This window comes from Vigna angularis, chromosome 1 (assembly GCF_016808095.1).
Source record: "Vigna angularis cultivar LongXiaoDou No.4 chromosome 1, ASM1680809v1, whole genome shotgun sequence".
NCBI lineage: Eukaryota > Viridiplantae > Streptophyta > Magnoliopsida > Fabales > Fabaceae > Vigna > Vigna angularis.
This window is the reverse complement of record NC_068970.1, coordinates 7819393-7825959: the sequence shown is the minus strand read 5'-3', so window position 1 is coordinate 7825959 and position 6567 is coordinate 7819393.

The window sequence follows — 6567 nt, the reverse complement described above, 5'->3', positions numbered from 1 at the left end:
AACATCATCCTGGAGCCTTCACTAAATCAAAGATTGACCCCAATCATGTTCTTTAGTCCAAATAATAAACACAAAGTTTTACACTGGGGCAGATTTTCCGTTACTTCCACTGGCTTTCATTTGGGAGATCCTGGAATCCGTTAGGACAAAAAAAATAATAAAAATAAAATAAAATAAAATAAAAAAGGAAAAGGAAATTGACTCTTATTGAGATCATTTAATCTTGTCTCCTAATTAATCTTGTGAAAATAAATAAATCAAAATTTGAAATGATGTGTGGCCATCTTTCTTCATCCAAAAGAAAAAAAATATATCCTTTGATACCAAATTTGAGCCAATAAGAAATTTCTTTTCAAATTTACCTAAACAAGGGTTACCGTCAGCATAGAAGTCAACTCAAATTGCAAACAATGAAAAACACACTTAGTGATCAAATGAAGAGAATTCATCAAAAATAAAGAAAAATAGGAAGAATCACAAAGTGATAACAAATGAAGAAAGTCAAAACAGATTTGACGAATAGCTGATACAAGGTATAGATGGTAACTCTTGTTTCAAAAAAAAATCCACAAACATTTATTTGGGCCTTCATATCTTTTCTTTCAACACCCTTTAGCCCAAGCCACATTATAAGCTCAATAAAAGTCCACACAGATTGAATAATGGTTGCTTAATTTTTCATAAAGCTTAATTTTGAGACAAGACAAAATGATTAACAATGCAGTTGTAAAAAAAAATGATGAAAAATAAATGTCCTCGAAAGAAAGGAAACTCCCTATTGATCAAAATTATATGAAGGAAAATCAAGCCAATTGGAGCGATCCTTTCAAGCCAATCATTTCCATATCCATCACAAATTCCATTCAAACTCTTCCTTTGATTCCCAAACAAATTCAGATGTCCAAAATAGGGGGGCAACTTTGTAGGCGTCACATAATTTTTTCACCCGTTCTCCAAAACTAAGGCCACTTTGAGAGTTTCATATGTTTTGGCCCATTCAAAATATTGGGCAACTTTGTTTATCTCAAATTTGTTTCATGTGTATATTCAAAGTTCGTACCAAGACCAGGGCATCCCTTGTTGGGCCTCTCAGATTTGTCCGCACTGAAATTCATAAATCCACCCTCAAAACAGGGGCAGACACTTTGGGGCTTTGTATGATTTTGAGTCCATCTTACCATTTGTAAACCCAAAGTGGGGGCAACCTCTTTTTGAACCTCGCTTAATTGACTCTTACCCAAAACTAGGGACAACTCTGTGAGTGTCATGTGTTTTGGCCCATTCAAAATATCGGGCAAATTTGTTAATCTTTCATCTGAATATTCAAAGCTCAGGGCATCCCTTGTTGGGCCTCGCATGATTTTGGTTCGCCCCGAACTTCAAAAATCCATCACCACCAAAATTGGGGCAATTTGTAAATCTCACACTCCCTGATTCCCTCATAATTCACAGATACAGTTGTCCATACCTATCTTTTTACCATGCCCTCAAACTGGGGCAGCTTCTGAGTATCTACTACCTTACATTGGCATTTGTAACTGTTTTAAGGAGTAAGAGGCCCAAGTAGCCAATCCGGTACTCTCTAAATCCTTCCAATCATCCTCCACACATTTGTCCCAACCCTTGATATTAGGCATGCATACACTGGTGTTTCAAAAGAAAATGTTGAACACACAAGTTTGAACATTTGACTTTTAGAATTTAACATCCATCGTAAAAATAAAATGAAGGTCTGAATCTTCATAAATTTGATGATTTCAAAGAAAACAAATTGACTCAAAAAAAAAGTAAAAAAAAACAAGAGTGTCATAGTTTCATAATCTTCCATTATGGACAAAAAAAATCACAAGTCAACATCATGTACATATTTTCATAAACTTTGAATTTGTTTTCATGAATGTTTATCAAATCTTCTTCCTTCAAAAAAAAACTGGGGCAGCTTGGTAAACCTCACCGCGCGTCTTTTCCTTGAAATTCGTCAAACCATAATCTCAAGAATGGGGCAGCTTTGCAGATCTTACACCAGAATTATCATGGATTCACCATCATACTCATTACACCAAATCGGGGCAACTTTTTAGGTACCTCGTGTTTCGCTTTGGCACTCATCTCCTGTAAGGAGCATATGAGGTGACAAGCCCGCATGGCTATCCCATTATCTTCCAAACCATTCTAAACAATTCTCATTTCTTCACTTCCGAGTGAATTCAAGCATATGTACGTTAATGTCTCGGGAGAAAAAGTCAAAATGTAATAATCTCAAAGTTAGATCTCGGATGTATGACATTCCTCACTTTTCTAAGCATTGGAAATAATGGCCAGTCTGATGATTGCAAGTAAGACCATGGACTCGAAAAAATAACAAAAAAACAAAACAAAGCAAATGTTTTCATATATTTATCAAAAAGAAAGTATTTCTCATCGAAACCCTCTTCATTCACATGAATGGTTATCAATTTCCTTCTTCAAAAAAAAAAAAAAAAAAACCCAAAGAAAACACAAAAAGAATAACATTCAGATTTTCTCTCTCAAGCCATATTGTTTCATGTCGATAAACTTTCGAATTTGTGTCAAAATTAAATAACATTTGAAGTTTAAGGAATTTCAAAATTCGAAAGCCTAGTTTCTACACTGGCCCACAAAATGAAAGGTTTCAACACCCCTACGCTTTTTCAAAAATCAAATTTCTATCAAAATTACAAGACATTTCATAAATTACAAATTTCAAGAATTTCAAAATCTGAAAGCCCAGTTTCCATACTGGCCCCTAAGCCCAGTTTCCACATTGGCCAACATTTCTCAAATTACAAGTTTCAAGAATTTCAAAATTTGAAAGCCCAGTTTCCATACTGGCCCACAAAGCCCAATTATCACATTGGTCCCAAGCCCAGTTTCCATACTGGCCCCTAAGCCCAGTTTCCACACTGGCCAACATTTCTCAAATTACAAGTTTCAAGAATTTCAAAATTCAAAAGCCTAGTTTTCACACTGGCCCCCAAGCCCAGTTTCCACACTAGCCCCCAAGCCCAGTTTCCACACTGGCCGCAAAAGCCCAGTTTTCACACTGGCCCCCAAGCCCAGTTTCCATACTGGCCCCCAAGCCCAGTTTTCACACTGGCCCTAAAGTCCAGTTTCCACACTGGCCCCCAAGCCCAGTTTCCAAACTGGCCCCAAAAGCCCAGTTTTCACACTGGCCCCCAAGCCCAGTTTCCACACTGGCCCCAAAAGCCCAGTTTTCACACTGGCCCCCAAGCCCAGTTTCCATACTGGCCCCCAAGCCCAGTTTCCACACTGGCCCCCAAAGCCCAGTTTCCACACTGGCCCCAAAAGCCCAGTTTTCACACTGGCCCCCAAGCCTAGTTTCCACCCTGGCCCCAAAAGCCTAGTTTTCACACTGGCCCCCAAGCCCAGTTTCCACACTGGTACCAAAAGTCCAGTTTCCACACTGGCCCCAAGCCCAGTTTTCACACTGGCCCCAAAGCCCAGTTTCCACACTGGCTCCAAGCCCAGTTTTCACACTGGCCCCAAGCCCAGTTTTCACACTGGCCCTAAAGCCCAGTTTCCATACTAGCCCCTAAGCCCAGTTTCCACACTGGCCAACATTTCTCAAATTACAAGTTTCAAGAATTTCAAAATCTGAAAGCCCAGTTTCCATACTGGCCCCTAAGCCCAGTTTCCACATTGGCCAACATTTCTCAAATTACAAGTTTCAAGAATTTCAAAATTTGAAAGCCCAGTTTCCATACTGGCCCACAAAGCCCAATTATCACATTGGTCCCAAGCCCAGTTTCCATACTGGCCCCTAAGCCCAGTTTCCACACTGGCCAACATTTCTCAAATTACAAGTTTCAAGAATTTCAAAATTCAAAAGCCCAGTTTTCACACTGGCCCCCAAGCCGAGTTTCCACACTGGCCCCCAAGCCGAGTTTCCACACTGGCCGCAAAAGCCCAGTTTTCACACTGGCCCCCAAGCCCAGTTTCCATACTGGCCCCCAAGCCCAGTTTGCACACTGGCCCTAAAGTCCAGTTTCCACACTGGCCCCCAAGCCCAGTTTCCACACTGGCCCCAAAAGCCCAGTTTTCACACTGGCCCCCAAGCCCAGTTTCCACACTGGCCCCAAAAGCCCAATTTTCACACTGGCCCCCAAGCCCAGTTTCCACACTGGCCCCCAAGCCCAGTTTTCACACTGGCCCCCAAAGCCCAGTTTCCACACTGGCCCCAAAAGCCCAGTTTTCACACTGGCCCCCAAGCCCAGTTTCCACCCTGGCCCCAAAAGCCTAGTTTTCACACTGGCCCCCAAGCCTAGTTTCCACACTGGCACCAAAAGTCCAGTTTCCACACTGGCCCCAAGCCCAGTTTTCACACTGGCCCCAAAGCTCAGTTTCCACACTGGCTCCAAGCCCAGTTTTCACACTGGCCCCAACCCCAGTTTTCACACTGGCCCTAAAGCCCAGTTTCCATACTGGCCCACTAAGCCCAGTTTCCACACTGGACAACATTTCTCAAATTACAAGTTTCAAGAATTTCAAAATTTGAAAGCCCAGTTTCCATACTGGCCCACAAAGCCCAATTATCACATTGGCCCCAAGCCCAGTTTCCATACTGGCCCCTAAGCCCAGTTTCCACACTGGCCAACATTTCTCAAATTACAAGTTTGAAGAATTTCAAAATTTGAAAGCCCAGTTTCCATACTGGCCCACAAATCCCAATTATCACATTGGCCCCAAGCCTAGTTTTCATACTGGCCCACAAATCCCAATTATCATATTGGCCCCCAAGCCCAGTTTCCACACTGGCCCCAAGTCCAGTTTTCACACTGGCCCCAAAGCCCAGTTTCCACACTGGCTCCAAGCCTAGTTTTCATACTGGACCCAAGCCCAGTTTTCACACTGGCCCTAAAGCCCAGTTTTCACACTGGCCCCCAAGCCCAGTTTCCACACTAGCCCCAAAAGCCCAGTTTTCACACTGGCCCCCAAGCCTAGTTTCCATACTGGCCCCCAAGCCTAGTTTCCACAATGGCCCCCAAGCCCAGTTTTCACACTGGCCCCCAAAGCTCAGTTTCCACACTGGCCCCAAGCCCAGTTTCCACACTGGCCCCAAAAGCCCAGTTTTCACACTGGCCCCCAAGCCCAGTTTCCACACTGGCCCCAAAAGCCCAGTTTTCACACTAGCCCCCAAGCCCAGTTTCCACACTGGCCCCCAAAGCCCAGTTTCCACACTGGCCCCCAAGCCCAGTTTTCACACTGGCTCTTAAGTTCAATTTTTGCCTGGCCCTTAAGTTCAATTTTTGTATGGCACCTTTAGTTTCTCTTTGGAATATCGATCCTCTGCTAGGCAATGGTCGAACCCTTTTTATTGCATCGTGATTCTCTTCATCTTATGTACTTGAATCGATTGTTATTCTCCTCTTTTCTCTTTGAAACCCAGACGAAATTAGTATTTCTATCTTTACTTATCTTTTACTCTAATAATATAAAAACGTTGTTTGTCATATTATCTAGTAAAATCTAAGTAAAGAGGGGCAGCTGTCAATACCCAATTTCGTCCGGGTAAATATAATTCATCACAAAAATAAATAAAAAAAAACATAAAAAAAAAACCAAAATGAAAAATACTATTTATTTTACTTTTTGCACCCCCAAATTTTCTTTTAAACACTTAATCCAATGGCCCAAAATAATCTCACTTTTTTTACTTCCTCACCACCCATCTTTTCTTATCACACCCCATTCTCCACATCACCATCCACATCACCCTCCACATCATCTACCTTTTTCATTTACTTTTTCCACATCATTTCCATATTAATTTTATATATCAACTTTTCTAATTATTCCACTTACATTTTTTAATTATATCTTCTCCATCAATATTTTTTATTATCCATTTTTCTCCACCTTATTTTTCCACCCACTTTTTATATTATTTCTTTCACTTATTTTCCACATTAACTTTTACTATTCACTATATTTTATTTCACCTAATTTCTCCACCAACTTTTTATATTATTTCTTTCACTTATTTTCCACATTAACTTTTACTATTCACTATATTTTAGTTTACCTACTTTCTCCACCAACTTTTTATATTATTTCTTTCACTTAATTTTCATACCTAATTTCTCCACCACCTTTTTATATTATTTCTTTCACTTAATTTCCACACCTAATTTCTCCACCAACTTTTTATATTATTTCTTTCACTTATTTTCCACATTAACTTTTACTATTCACTATATTTTATTTCACCTAATTTTTCCACAAACTTTTTATATTATTTCTTTCACTTATTTTCCACATTAACTTTTTCTATTCATATTTTTTTTTTATTATATTTTATTTCATCTAAATTTTCCACCAACTTATTATATTATTTTTATTCATCAACTTTCTTCATCCTTAACTCTATAAATACCTACATTCTCTTCACTTCACACACACAAAATAATTACATAATATCCATCTCTTCTCTCTCAAAATCTCTTCATTCCATCCCAAAACTCTACTTCATTTTTCTCTCACATTTTACTATTTCCTAATCTCTCTATACATAGTAAATCCCATACC